The following is a 16,131-nucleotide window of genomic DNA, read 5'->3' as shown; positions in this document are numbered from 1 at the left end:
TAGAAACTGCATTTCTCCTATAAGCTATTCACTTGGAATGCTGCTACACATTCATTTCCTCTGAGTCTGGGTTGCCTGAGTTGTATCTGAATGGATCTAATCAACCTGGATAACTGGAAAGTAAGAGTCAAGAGTTTGGAAAAGAAACAGTGATGTAGAGGTCTTCCCTGACCATTGCTTCGTCCACTAGAGAGAAAGCAAGGGAGAGGGGTGGGAGGGTGAGGGGAAGGGGGCCAAGTTAAGAAAGGGACATGGGGGTTGCAGACAGGCAAAATTGACCAACTTCGTATGTTTGCTTAGGGCCAACCTTGAGAGTTAAGCTCTGTACCTGACCCTTAGAAGGTTCTTCCTTACTTGGTACTATTCCAGATGGCCGACCCTTTCCCAAGAGGCTATTCCATGTCTCTAATGAGGGGCAGAAGGAACTTTTAAGATGGTGGCTTTTGGACTATATCCTAAATATTAAATTTCAGTTTCCACCTTTGCGGTATAAAACAAAGTCTTCATTCTATATTGCTTCTTTTTTTTTTCATAATCCAACTTTAAATGATGAAAGAGGTCAAATTAAGGTGTTCAATGGTGATTGTTTATCACATTGTCATTAATGTCACCCATTGTGTCATTAAAGTGAATCAGCTTAAGGTGAGGTAATGGTGGCCCCAAAAGTAGATTATGTCACTAGAGAGTCACCCTTTGGCTAAAAATATTGTATACTTGCCCTGTGATGCACACATCACCTAGAAGCAAATCTCAAACACCCGATTTAGTTGAAATATTATTTTAAGCTTTTAGAATTTTGGCATCCCCCTCAACGGAGTCTGAGTTACCTAAAGGTACTGCCAAAGTCAGAGGCATCGTTATGACCTCAAAACCCTAGGTCATTAAACAGCCACATATTTTAATCCTAATTTCCTATATTTTATAGAGTTGTGAGTCCCCTTTAAAAGGAACCCTGGAGGAAATCCATATGGATACAAAACCCTTTTAAAATGAATTTTATGGGCGCCTGGGTGGCTCAATGGGTTGGGCCTCTGCCTTCGGCTCAGGTCATGATCTCAGGGTCCTGGGATCGAGCCCCGCATCGGGCTCTCTGCTCAGCGGGGAGCCTGCTTCCCTTCCTCTCTCTCTGCCTGCCTCTCTGCCTACTTGTGATCTCTGTATGTCAAATGAATAAATAAAATCTTTAAAAAAATAAAATAAAATGAATTTTATACTTGGCACTTCATGGACAAAAAGTCACAAAGCAATGAAATCAGATAGGAGCAAGTTTTTTGTCCCTCGTGACTCTGGCAGTTCAGACAAAAGAGATCTCACGTCAGCGTTAGGCAAGGAGCCATAAAATCTCTCTGAAGTAACTGCATGAGAAACAAGATGTTTTGTTTATGTATTGTAAAAAGTTCACAAAGACTCCATTATGTGGGAATGTTAAATATAACCCAAGTGACAACTCCATCCTAACATGGGCTGTGGCCGATCTTGCCTGGCCCACAGCAACCTAGCTACAGAGACTGCTCTTTTCACAAATATTTGGATTAGACACTCTCCGTTTAGGTTTCTTGTTAACACAGAGTGCCACTGTCCAGATTGAGTGATCCTCCCTGTCCAGTGGGTGCCACCACAACCTACCATGACAGCACTGGGTGAGGGCAACAGACCCCGGGAGACAACGAATGAATGAATGGCAGTGCCCGGCATTCCTTCTTCAACCACATGCTTCCTCCTGCTTCTGTGTGCTGCATGTCTGCCATGTGTTGTTCAAAGCACAGCAAAGCTGACCTGGATCAGAGGCAGGGTAGTGGTTCAGAGCATGGATTCTGGGGCTAGGCTGTCCTACTTCAAAACCTGGCCCTGCCATTTACTAAAAGTTCCTTAACCTCTGTATGCCTCAGTTTCCTTATGTGTAAAATGGGTATGATGTTGACTATGCCTACTCACAGGGTTGTTATGAGGGTTAAGTGACTCTGGGAACAGAAAGGGCATAGAACATGTTGTTCCTGGCTCATGGGAAATGCTCTGTAAGTGCTAGCTGTCACTGGTTATTGCCCCTGGTTGCTGTGATTTGGAATTACAGCTGTCAGGAGAGGGTCTGTCTGGTTTATTGGAACACTCAGGTGCCAAGATGTCTAGAAAGACTATCATGGGAACCAATTTGAGGCCCTGGTCTCCCAAAGGCCACCCAAAGAGACCAGAGTCTTAGGGGGGGCAGTTTCACTAAATTTTGTCACTTGGTGGGGCCAAGGTAGGCTTGGCCATCACTAATGATGGACTTTGCCATTATTTCTTATACGAAGATAGGATTTCACATACATGATTTTAGGTTAAGAGGATTGCTCCAAAACATATGTCTGCGCTAAAGACCTACAACCAAAGATTTAGTCCTACACAGGCCCTGTGCCATATGAACAAGAGTATTAGTACCTCCATCCTTACTGGGAAATGGGGGTCTGGAGTTGGTCTGGTTGCCCAAGCCTGGTGTCTAGGGTGCTTGATGGGGAGACCCTGGGCCCCAGCAGGTCCCAGCAACCTGCAACCTTCCTGCCATGCCGTGGCAGATACTGTTGGCTGGTTATTCTATAACCATTCCTCTTTTTCCTTTGCCTACTTCACACTGGAGAAGCGCAAATTCAAATACTACATGGTCTTGTGGGTACTGATGTGACAACTTTGGCCAATGAGACATAAGGAGAACTCTTCTGAGAAATAGTTCCCCCTACTTTCTGCCTTTGGGGACAGTTATTTGAAGATAAAATGCTGATAGCTGTGGCAACCATTTTGTGACCATTAGGTAGCAAGTCCAAGGGCAGAAAAGCCAATATGCTGAAGAACGGTGGGAGGGAAGGATGGAAACCCCCCGAAATCTCTCTTTCCTTGTTGAGCTCCTGAATGAATCCTGGGACTGCTTATCTCTGGACTCTTTATGAAGTAAATAATAAATGCTCTTAAGGTTTAAGCCACTGTTAGCTGTTTTTCTGATACTAACAGCCAGAAGCATTTCCAAATGGTGCCTTAACTCTCACTCTGTGTGTCTAGTTGTGTACTTGAACTGCTGTCCTTTGTTCTGATTTGTACAACCTTTGGCCTGGAGGCAGGCCCTTGTCTGACCAGGCTTTGACTACCTCACCAGCTTTTCTATTTCTCTCTCTCCAAGGTGGTGGAGTCAACTGTCCTTGGCCATTGGCTGAGACCCAAGGATGCCCTGCTTACTTGTTCTCACATGCAGAATCTGGCCGATATTCCTGCCCTGGTGTCACATTCACCGAATCACACCCCTGCATGTTGAAGTCCTTCTAGCCCCAAGTCTTCCCTATTATTTGGAACATTTTAATTTGAACTACAGGCCTCCCAAGACAAGGTCAGTTCCTCGAGTCCCAGCCCTGCCCAGTTCTGCCTGACGCCCGCTTCCCTGATAGGCCTTTGGCTGAGGTGACATCCTAGCATGGCTGGTAGCTAGGCCCACACTGGCTGGGACCCACACAGCTGGGAAGGTTAAGGTCCTGAAACTGCTCCTCTTGGGGCTGAAGATGTTGAGTTCAGGGTGCTTTATCCCTCATTGCTCAGAATTTCTTGTGCTGCTGACTTGTCATTTTGACCTTAGCCAAGAAACCTGATCTTAGTCCCTACACTGCATCTGTTCAGAGCGGTTTCTCTGAAAAGAGGCCTGGATTTGAAGAGTTAGGAGGTTTTGGCTCTGGTCCCGCCTTTCCCACAAACAAATCAAAACAGGCTGCTCCTGTTCCTTTCTGGGCTTCTATTTTCTATGTACAAAACGGGGTGTCCTTCCTTTGCCCGACACTGCCATTTACACATTTTAGGGAGTGATTTTTAAACTCAGAGACACAATAAAAATTACAGAGTACACCTTGAAGAAATTATTGAGGGCACTGAGGGAAATTTCTGTAAGGTCTCATGTTGTCTTTTTAATTTTGAGGTTTGGGGAGTATAATGAAAATTTCACTGGAGCCTGTCTTAATTTTAAACAAATCACATTAATTTTCCCCCAGGGTTTTCTAACACACCAGAAATAAATTACAGAAAGGAGGAAAAAAACCCCACCAAATAGTAATTCTTCCCAGCTGTAAACCTTGCTTTTTATGTGAATTAAGTCTGTGATCCCTAAAAATCCATTTTGCTCTTGGACAAATTCCAGAGACACTGCCCTCTTGTGGGAAACAACGGTGCCAGGGACAGAATGGCTGTTTGGGGATGAGGTTTCTCCTACGAGTGTGCTGATCCAAGAAGGAAGCTTGAGGAGTGGGAGGGGGGCAGTGAGCTCCATGTTCCTGCTTTCTGGCATATGTGAGGTACCTTCTCTCCTTTTCAATTTACTCTGCTGCTTCTCTCTGCTCTGATAAGAAAAGCAGGCCCGGACCAACCTCGGTGGCAGGCCTGCTACATTAGCTCTGCTAGAAATGGCGGGGCCTGTAGTGTGCAGTCAATCCTGTCCTTGGGGAAGCTCCTCAGTTTTTCATATCTGAGCATCGCCAGGCACCAGCAACTGCCCACAGATGTGCTGAGAGGCAAAGTGGGTGCAGGGCGTCAAGAGAAGAAAGCCCATTTGGGGTCACTCATACAGAGCTGGTAATAGAGATTTTTTAAGAGAAGTTTTTAAAAAAAAATGTGGTCAAATATGCATGGTATTTGTCATGTTAATCATTTGCAAGTGTACAGTTCAGTGGCATTAATTACATTCCCAATACTGGGTACCCGTTACCGAAACTTATCCTCACCCCCAATACAAACTCTGTACCCATTCAACGACTGTTCCTTATTTTCCCCTTCCCCCAGCTCCTGGTCACCTCTACTCTGCTTCCTATTTCTGTGAATTTGCCTATCCTAGATATTTTGTATAGGTGGGATCATACAGTGTTTGTCCTTTGTGTCTGGTTTCTTTCACTTAGCATAGTGTTTTCAAGGTTCATCCATGCTATGGCAGCTGTCAGAACGTCATTCCTTCCCACAGCTGAGTAACGGTCCATGGTACGGACAGACCACATTCCGTTTATCCACTCATCCATCCACGGACACTTGGGTTGTTACCACTTTTTGTTTGTTGTGACTAGTGCTGCTATGAGCGCTCATGTAAAGAGATCTGGTCAAGTCCCTACTTCCAGTTCATTTGGATAGGGTGGGGATGCTGAGTGGTAAGGATTTTACATGTGGCCATGGTGTCATTAGCACCAACATAGGCAGCAGGGTTTTGCAAAGAGAAGACACGTAGCCACATCCAGAGGGCTGAGGTAAGGATCAGTGCAAGGAGAAGAAAAGGTTGGAAGAGATGGACCATATGGTCGTCCTCTAAGATGCTAAGATTCGGTCAGATCCACAGAGAAGGCAGAGCCAGGAGTCAGGAGCTGGGCACACGGTCCCTTTGCAGAAAGACTGCAGGAGATCAAGGGAGAGGGGAACAGAGCTGACAGACAGGGAGACTGAGCAGCCAGGAAGGCAACGGGCAGAGTGTCGAATAGCGGCCGTGTAGTAAAGAACCAGAGAATCCACAGAAACCGAGTTGCTGGGCAGAGTAGGGGTCAGGGTCCAAACTGATCATCCAGAAGGCATTATAGGACCTGGAAACTAATAAGCTCTGATCCTGTGGCCATCCCCCCAAGCTAGAAGGCCTCTTGTATCCCTCCTACTGCTACAGAGAGAAAACCGGGATGGATCTTGGTTTGCGAGGAAGGGCATCTAGATGAAGACACATCCTGACCCAAACCTACCTGTGGGGAAGGATTGTTGAAGCCATTCCCTTTTGAGACCAAAGTGAGCAGCTGAAGGCTCACGATGATCCATCATCCTGGACTATGACATGAGGGACTACTGCAAAACAGCACCGTTTTATTATATGTTGGACCCAAGGGTAAATATATTGCGTGTGTAGGGGCGCCTGGGTGGCTCAGTGGGTTAAGACCTCTGCCTTCGGCTCAGGTTATGATCCCGGGGTCCTGGGATCGAGCTCCGCATCGGGCTCTCTGCTCAGCGGCGAGCCTGCTTCCTCCTCTCTCTCTGCCTGCCTCTCTGCCTACTTGTGATCTCCGTCTGTCAAATAAATAAATAAAATATTAAAATATATATATATATATATCTTGCGTGTGTACTGGGCAAAGTGTTCTGTTAGGAGGCCAAGAAACACACATACTAAATTCTAGGTGATGACTAACTCCCAACCACTTGGCTTAAAAATAACAGCAGAGGCCACTCCAGGCCACAGAGGTCAGTCATTCTATGAGGGCACAAACCAGGTGGCGTCCTAATCCCCCTGTGCCACAGCCTGCTGGGAAGGGAATTTACACCTCCTCTCCAGGTTTATCCCTTGAGCAGAGGCAACAATAGAGGTCACGTAGCAAAGACAGCCAGAACAGCTGTTGGGGCCCAATCCAGGGTAGGGGAGCTCTCAGCCCAGAACTGTACGGCTCTCCACGTTCGGGCTCTCCACGTTCGGGCTCACCAAACATGGCGACACAAATCCTGGATGGTAACAAAACCGGCCTGGCTGGAAGCCCGGGTGGTTTTCAGAGTGGCCTTCGAGACCAAATCATTTCTGGGGTCAGAAGTTGCACAGCCCGGTTAGGCTCTATCTGTGAGCTTCCCTGGGACTCGTTTCTACTGAAACTAGCAACCAGGTGTGGTTAGGCAAGTTTCCTCTGCCACATCCCTGTGGCAGAGAATCGCACCTGTGCTTTCAGAAAGCTCCCGAACGCTGCTCTGAATTTGCACACTGCATAACCCCTGCGGAGAATCCACATTATGAGAGAATGTAGTTCGGGTTCCTTCTCTGACACATTCCAAAATCGGCCTCAACAGTATTAGGTCCCACTGTAGTCACCTGACACTTGGAGAAAGTCCTCTGCTTTCTGGCTTCTAATGTGTTTCTCTACAGCAGCTGCTTTCTCTGGGGGCTGTCTCTGAACTCCTCTAGGCTCCGAGATGCCTTTTACGTAAACCTCCCTGGGATTGCTTGCTGATCCCATGGGCCTCTCCCTCCTCTGCAAACCTCGAGTCACTTGCCATATTCTGTTTTATTTGTGTATCTTAAACTCTCCTCTACTAGATGAGAAACTTCTTGAGGTCACATGATTTTCTTTGTTTTTCCATTTCTCCAGTGTGTCTTGTACTTCAGTGGCGTACAAGAGGTATTGATAGGCAATTAATGAATAAACTCACAGATACAGAAGGAAATTATATTTAGTATAGTTTTTTGGAATCCCTATTCCAATAAAATTGTGCCAGTATATTTGGGAAAGTGTTTCTAAGTATCTGACATTCCCAGTGTTTCAATATATCTATTTTTTCCTCCTTTTTCTTAGTAGAAAAAGCACCATCTGCTATATAGTTTTACTTAATTAATTAATAAATGATTAGTTAGGTCTCAAATGCCTCTCCCTCTCCTCCTTCTTCAAGGTGGTTAACTCTCATTCTTTCCTGTCCTCTGTTTTCTACCGCCCGTGCTTCACTTTCCTTGCTAGTGGAAAGGGTCAGTATGTGACCTCACTGTGTTTTTGTTGTAAGGAAGTGACCGGTGCCAGACAAAGTGAGATTGGACTAGGAATTTTTCAAACCCTCGTGTAGAATGACACATTTGGCCATATGGGAGAAGACAGCACCCTAGAACAAGTTGTTAGTCATAATGAGCTCTGGGGAGATCGTGTACCATGAGAGTCAAGCGACGAACAGGCAGAGAACAGGACTAAGGACATTTCCTCCATTAATCATGGGACTGAGCACAGAGCTCTCCTGTGTACCCACTTAATCAAAACAGCATAGCTCCAAAGCAGAATTTCCTCCAAAGCAGGCTACACCTAAACCACACAAATGCATTATTTCAAAGTCACCAGAGTTGCCTTCCAGAACAAGACAGCCTATTAAAAAATGAATAATGTGCATTTCTTCCTGGAAAGAGCAAATCAATACCCCTCAGTGGGCCCAGTGCCACACACCAGCCTCCAGTAGTAGGAGGGGATGGGAAGGACAGCTCTTCCTTCCCATCCTTCTGGCTCACCCATCTCACCCCCAGTGGAAGGGACAATTCACATCTTGTCTCCCCACACTGGCTGAGTCTGAAGTAAAAGAAGTTGCCCTCCCCCTGAATAATACATTTTACATTTTAGCTATGATAGATACTCTGCGGGGAAATATTTACTTCTACACTGCATGCAGGCTTTAGGTTTGGATTACTCAGAGAAGTACAATTGTTCATACTGTAGATTCAACTACAGCCCCTCGACGGTTCAATTTAGTTAAATAGATGTTTATTTTAAGTTTAAGGTGTTTATTTGAGCTTCTCCTGTACACTAGATACTGTGCGGAGCATTATCAATTATCATTTCTTCTCTTGTTTTATAAACAAGGAGATTGATATCAGAGAGGTTTACTGTTATGCCCAAAGCCACACAGCTGCTAAGTGGTAGAGCTGGCTTTTGAACCCAAGTTTCTGTGGCTCCAGAGTCCTTACTTTTAACCATTAGGCTATGGTGGTCATGGCAGTGTGGCAAGCACTGGATTGTTAGGAACACAGGAGTGAACCAGATTTGCTTCTTGTCCCCAAGTCGAGAGACTGGCATATCATGCCTTTCTCACCTATCTTTTTTCTTTTTTTTTTTGCCCCAAAGATTTATTTATTTCAGAGGATGAGGTGGGGGAGGGGCAGGGGGGAGATAGAGAGAGAGAGAGAGTCCCAAGCAGACTTCGTGCCCAGTGCAGAGCTTGATGCGGGGCTCAGTTCCACGACGCAGAGATCACAACCTGAGCCAAAAGCAAGCGGGAGGCTTAAACGATTGTACCACCCAGCCGCCCCTCACCTATCTTTAATTTGGAGTTTACTGGATATCACAACCCGCTGTCGGGTGGAAAGTGAAGAGCCACAGAATTTAAGGTCTTGCCCAAAGTCGGGTTAGTAGGTGACTGCTTAGGGATTCAAACCCAGGCAATCTCACCTGATTCCACAGCCCACACGGCTAAGCACTGTGCTACATTTCTCCCTGAAAACATTTGCAAACAGATATTTACATAAGGCATGACAACCTCTTTAAGGGAGGTACATGTACTAAAACATAACCATGGCTTGGGTTGAAGAGTCAGGGACACCAGGTTTGGGGCTTAAACGGTGCCACTAAGGGAGTTGACAGAAGTGGGAAGGGCATTCCATGCCAGGGGCCCCAAGAGCAGGAAGATGGCTCTGGGCCCAACACACAAAGCTCCTTACCTCAGTGCCCCCATTCCAAGTGACCCAGGAGCCTGGACATTACAGAACAGTCTCCCACTACCAGAGGTTTGGTTTGTCATTTCTCGTTGGTTGGTTTGCTCGTTTGTGACTTTTTATTGAGGTTTTCCTTACATACACCAAAGTGCTCTAATCTTAGGTGTACAGCTTGATGAATTTCTTTAAAGGGATACACCCATGTAGACACAACCCAGAGTAAGATATAGATCATTTCCATAGCCTGAGAAGGTTCCTTCATGTCCTCTCCCAGTCAGTCCCCATACCCCTGTCTTGAGGGTATGATCTCTATCATCGTTATCAGTTGGTTTTGTCAGTTCTTGAATTTCACACAAATAGAATCACACAGTATGTGTTCTTTTGCATCTGGCTTTTCCTTATCATAATATTCCTACCATTCCTCTGTGTGGTTGTGTGTAGCAGTAGTCTGTTCTTTTCATGATGGTCTCATTTCCACTGTAGGCATACACTTCAATTTACTCATCCACTTTAACGTTCATGGATGTTTATGTTATTTCTAGCTTTTGGATATTATGAATAAAAGTACAACATCTTGTACACGTCTTTTGGTGGACATATGATTTCATTTCACTTGAGTTTATACCAAGGAATGGAGTCGTCAAATGAAAAGTTCTCTGTGTGTGTGTGTGTATATCTCAAACCAAAAGGTTCACAGGCATACGTGCATGTGCACGCATGCGCGCGCGCACACACACACACGCACGCTTAGCATTAGTAGGAATGGCCAAACTATTTTCCAAAGTGATTATATCAATGTATACTCCTCTATCAGCAGTGTATGAAAGATCCAATCACTCCATATTCCTACCAGCATTTCACGTGATTCAGTCTGATCACTGTTTGTTTGTTTTTTAAACTTTTTATTTTGGAATAATGACCAATTGGAAGAACCATGATCAAGATACAGAGCTGTATAGTTCTACCCACCATGCTCCCCATACCATCCCAACCCTTGACAGTCACTAATCTGTTCCCCATTTCTATACTTTTGTCATTTTGAGAATGTTACATAAGTGGACTCTTGCAGTCTGTGAACTTTTGAGTTTGCCTTTTTCACTCAGCATAGTGCCCTTGAGATCCAGCCAAAATTGTTGTATATGAAAAATCATGTACAGGTTTTTGTGTGGTTCTAAGTTTCCATTTCTCTATGATAAATGCCCAGGAGTGAGATTGCTGGGTCATAAGGTAAGTATATGTTTAGTTTTTTAAGAAACCATGAAATGATTTTCTCGCAAGACTAGATACCATTTTACATTCTTCCCAGGAGTGTAAGAGACATCCCATTACTTTATATCCTTGGAAGAAGTTGGTTTCATCACTCTTTTTAAATTTTGTTTGTTGTCTTGTTTTTTCCTGCTTTCCTGTGGGTTACTTGAACATTCTTTAGAATCTCATTTTGATTTATTTTATTTCTGTGATTTGTATTTGATTTACTGTGTTTCACAATGTATCCCTCTAAATAACGTTGTAAATGGTATATAATATGTATATTACATATATGTAGCTTATCACAGTCTGCTAGTACCAACGTTTTACAAGTCTGTGTGAAGTGTAGAAATCTTACTTCTCCTTAACCCCCTTTACCCTCTCTCATTCATAATATAAGTGTCTAAAATATTTCCTCTACATACTTTGAGAACTACATCAGGCAGTATTATAATTTTTGCCTTAACTGTCACACATAATTTGGAAAACTCAAGAAGAGAAGGATGGTCTATTGTATTTACCCATATTTTTATTCCTTTCATTATTTTTCCTTCCTCCCTGATGTTCCAAGATTTCCTTTTATCATTTCCTTTGTGTTCAGAGAATTTCCTTTTGCCATTATTTTAGCATGGATCTGCTAGGGACAGAGTCCCTTATTTTTCCTTGATCTGAGGATGTCTTTATTTCCTTTTTTCCTGAAGGTTATTTTCACTGGATGTAGAATTCTGGATTGGCAGTTCTTTTTTTCTTTAGCACTTGAGAAATCTTTTGACCTCCCCAGGTCTTTATGAGAAATCTGCTGTCATTTGAATTGTTTTAACCCCTGTGGGTAATGTGTCATTTCTCTCTCACTATTTGCAAGATTTTTCCTTTTGTCTTTTATGTTCAGAAGTTTGACTATGATGTGTCTTTGTGTGAAATACCTTAGGTTGATCCTGTCTGGGGTTTGCTCAGCTTCTTGAATCTGTTCATATCTCTTGTCAAATTTGGAAAGTTTTCACCATGATTTCTTCAAATACTTCATAAGCCTGGACCTTTCTCCCTTCCCCTTTTTGGACTCTGATGATATGAATGTTAGATTTGTTATAGTTCCACAGGTCCCTGATCTATCATTTATTTCTATAAATATACTTTCTCTCTGTTGTTCAGATTGGGTAATTAAAAAAAAAAAGAATTTATTTGAGGGAGAGAGAGAGCGAGAGTAGTGGGGAGGGGAAGAGGGGAAGGAGCAAGCAGACTCAGTGCTGAGCACAGAGCCTGAGCTGGGGTTTGATCCCAAGACCCTGAGATCATGACCTGAGCCAACATCAAGGGTTGGGCACTCAACCAACTGAACCATGCAGGCGCCCCTAGATTAGGTAATTTTTATCATTCTCCCTTCTGGTTCACCAATTCCCTTGTATATCCTTTACATTCTGCTGTCTAGCTCATCCAGTGAATTTTGAATGTTGGTCATTGTATTTTTACTTCTAAAATTTCCATTTGATGCTTCTTTATGTCTTCTATTACTTTCCTAATACTAATTTTTCATTTTTTTGAAACATGTTCATAATTGCTTATTGAAGCATTTTTATGATGGTGGCTTCAAAATCCTTGTCAGATAATTCTAACATCTGTGCCATTTCAGTAATGGTGTTTGTCGATTGTCTTTTCTCTTTCAAGTTGAGATTTTCTGGTTCTTGATATGACAAGTGATTTTCGGTTGACACTTGGACGTGTTTGGTGGATCTTATTTGAAGTTTCTGTTTTAGCTGGCCTCTTTCAACATCACTCTGGCAGGGAAAAGAGAGGGCTGTTGCCTTGTTACTGCTAGGTGGAAGTAGAAATCCAGGTTCTTCAATGGCCTCCATTCACACCTGGGTGGGAAGGGCTCCTCATTACTGCTGGGTTAAGGTGGGAGTCCAGGTTCATTTCCTACTAGGCCTCTGCCAATACCACCCTGGCTGGGAGGAACAGGGTGCCTCTTTATTGCTCCCCATATAGCTTCCACTGACATCATGAGGGGGCGGCCTCATTACCTCTGGGTGGTTGTAAAAGTCTTGACTTTCTGCTAGGCCCCCTTTGACACCACTCCAATGGGGGAAGGGGAGTATGCCTCGTTACTGACTGGTAGGAGTGGAAGTCCAGGTTTCCCATGTGGTCTCTGCTGACACCAGGAGGTTGGTGAGCCTTGTTCCTGCTCAGTGGAGAAGAAAGTCTGGGCTCCTCATTTGGCCTTCTCCAAAAACATATAGAAGTACGGATTTCCCAGTCGACCTTTGCTGATGAAGATGGATGTGGCTGCTAGAGTATTTTCTCTGGTTTAGTCTGGGGTAGAAGGGTTATTGTCTAAAAGTTTTCTGTCTTTCTAGTTTGTTCCCTTCATGATCTTTTGGCTAGGTCAGGCAGGCTTTTCTTGGGACTTCTTTTGGTCTGTGCCCATTGGAATTCTAGCTAGTCAACTTCTCTAGTAGCCAGACTACTGGCTATTTGGGTATTTGAGATAAAACCAAAAAGCAAAAAACCAGAAACTCATACCATGTTGCTTTTCAGGCCCCAAGGTCTCTAGCCTCTCTACCTTCTTTTCTCTACCTTTCTGAATCTCCTTGTATTTGTTTGATCTATAATGTCCAGGAGTTTTAGGGTATCCTTAGTGAGTGAAATAGGGCAAAGTACAACTACTCTATCTTTCTGAAGACAGAAGTCCTTTCTGAAAGTTGTTTTAAAGTGCCATTTCATGAGGTCACAGGCTTCTGGGGTGTTACCTCAGGAGCTTCTATGGTGAGGGGAGAGGGTGACAGAGGGGAGTGTGGAGTGATCGTTGATCCTCTAGGAGCCCTTCCCTATGATTTTATGGAACAGCTTCACTTTTGTTGATTTTATGTATTGGGGTTCCACCTAAGATCTCAGGAATAAAAGGGTTCTGCTGCTTAAAAGAATTTGGAAACCACAGCCACAAACTATTGAAATGTCCTCAAATTCCAACATTTTGTTTTCCAAACTGTGGCTCTCTCACTGTCTTTCACACCTGAAAGAAGTGCAAAGATCTTTTGTCAAAACCATGTGTCTGTATCTTCAATTTGGACAACATGGTAGCCATAACCATATGCCATGAAAGCAAAGTGTCTTGGCAAGTCCTAGATATTTGCACACCTAACACAGATGTTCTGTTTTGCTGGTGGGACTAGGAAAAGGATTCATCCTCTGGGGTCTAAATGCCTAGATTTGAGGCTAAAATAATTTCTAGCTGTGTGATCTTATACAAATGATAACTTCTCAGAGCCTCTGTGTCTTTTTCTTAAAATGGGGATATTAAGATGTAATTTATGGGATAACTTGTTAAATGCTGACAGCCCCTACTCATTTAAAAGACTGGACTCTGCAATGTTGTCCAATATGGTAGCCACTAGCCATGTGTGTCTACTGAGCATTTGAAATATGACTGGTACCACTGAGGAATTGAATTTTGTTTTATTTGAATTAAAATTTAAAAACTGATACTTGATTCAGTTATTGGAAAACTTTGCAATATATTTGGAACGACTTGCATTGTGAGTATTTGGAACACCTTCAGTATGGAATAACTGTAAATGTTATGAAATCTAAACACAGGTCAAGAATTTCTAATGAAAATTTGGTGTTTGAATTGCAGTGTGTTCTGAGTTAAAACACACTGGATTTTGAAGACAGTATGAAAGAGAATGTAAAATTTTAATACTGTGTATTTACTACATGTCGAAGTGACAATATTTTAGACATATTGGATTAAATGAAAGATATTATTAAAATGAGTTCCATTCAGTTCTTTTTATTTGTTTTTAATGTGGCTACCAGAAAATTTAAAATTATATAAGTGGGTTACATCACATTTCTGTTGGTTAGTGCTGTTCTAGAATGACACATATGAAGTAGGTTAATTAACATCACATTGCTTTTTACTTTGGTGAGACTGAATGATTCCTTTAGATAGCTTTATTGCTTAAGCCATTAAAATATATTTTCTTAAACAGTTGAGCATATACAGAATACAGAGAATTTTTGCCTAAAAGTTGGCTGACTGAAATTATAAAAAGTAAGTTCCTCTCCTTATTGGTGGGAATGCAGAATGATATAATCCTTACCAGATAATCATCCATTCATTCATTTATTCAGGAAGGAGATTTTGAGTTTCTACTTTGTGTTGGATGTGCCAATATGTGGGACTTTACTTTTGTGGCATGTCATTATTATGGCCACCATGTTTCCCAAACTAAAAACATAGACACATGTTCTCAACGAAAGATTTTTACACTTCTTTCAGACATGAAAGCGAGGAAGATAGAGACTGGAAGCCAAAATGTTAGAACTTACTATTTGGGAAGTCAGTCATTTGAAAAATAATTACAAGAAGAGTCATTTAATTGTAGTTGTGATAGGTTCTACAAAGTAAAAAATACCTTTTAAAATAAACATGCCATTTATACAGAAACTTTCCCCTTAGGAATTTACCCTAGAGAAATAATCATAGTTGTCCCCAAATGTATGTATAAGAATGTTCCCTTACATGTTAAAATAGCAAAAATACCTCAAAACAACCCAAATGGTCAACAATTAGAGACTGGCTTTCTAAAGTAACCATTTGACAGAAAACTGTGCAGTCATTAAAATCATATTGAGAAAGACATTGAACGATTTTAAAATGTGATCATAAAAGCAATATGTACCTTATCATCCTGATTAAGTAAAACATACAAATGCATATAAAAATACAGGAGCGATCTTCACTAACATGTTAGTAGTATATTTCTGGTGGGGCAATGAGTGATTTTTCTTTCTTTGGCCTTTGTGGCATGTCTACATCTCCTTCACAATGAATGTCTTTTCATTTGCTATCCAGAAAAAAAGACAAATATATACGTTTTTAAAGGCAGCTGATTGAATCAAGCTGTACATCATTTCATAATTGTGCTTAATTGGGACAGATGACAGGAAATGGAAAATGGGAGTGTTAGTCCTACAGGATTCCACAGTTAATTAAAAAAAGTTAGGCCATGTTTATTCTGTATTCACTGTTCATTTGAAACAATTAGCATTAAAGCCAGAAGAAATTTAAGATAAATGAAAAAGATAGCTACCTCAGCAACCTGAGTGGAACAGGAAATGGTTGTTTCTTCTGTGCTTGACTGAGTTTATCATCATGAGCCAGATTTCTCTGCACAATTTAGCTTTGCTAAAGCCATATTTTGTAAATTCAGGTGCTTTATAATGTCACAGGAAAGGTGTTTAATCAAAGCTGGAATTTGTTCTATTACAAAGATTCAATGTCCCCCTCAACAAAATGGAGATCACTTGAGGTTTATAAATAAGCTACAAAAGAAGAAGCAGTCTTTCATGTTTTACCAGCTGCCTGATGCCACTTGGTGCCTCCTGTGTTTTGCGGGACCAGGAGTTGGGTTCTTTCCCATTGTACCTGTTCCTTTGGGCTGTTCCTTTCACTGTCCAAGCAAAAGTCTTCACCAGTCTTCTACTGTCACTGCCCTGAAGACTTTGTCTTCTGTAATAATCCCGCTTCCTTTCCTCAGATAAAAACTCTTACGTTTAAGCAACAACTTAAAGGGGGTTGGTAACAGTTAAAGAGTGCCAGTGAGGGGAAGAGTGCCAAAGGAATCAGAGACAGATGACTTAGAGTGAGGACCAGACCAAACCAACGTTCCTATCCACTCTACTATGAGGAT

Source organism: Enhydra lutris, unplaced genomic scaffold (assembly GCF_002288905.1).
Source record: "Enhydra lutris kenyoni isolate GAN:26980312 unplaced genomic scaffold, ASM228890v2 scaffoldscaffold23, whole genome shotgun sequence".
Lineage (NCBI taxonomy): Eukaryota > Metazoa > Chordata > Mammalia > Carnivora > Mustelidae > Enhydra > Enhydra lutris.
This window is presented reverse-complemented; position numbering follows the sequence as displayed.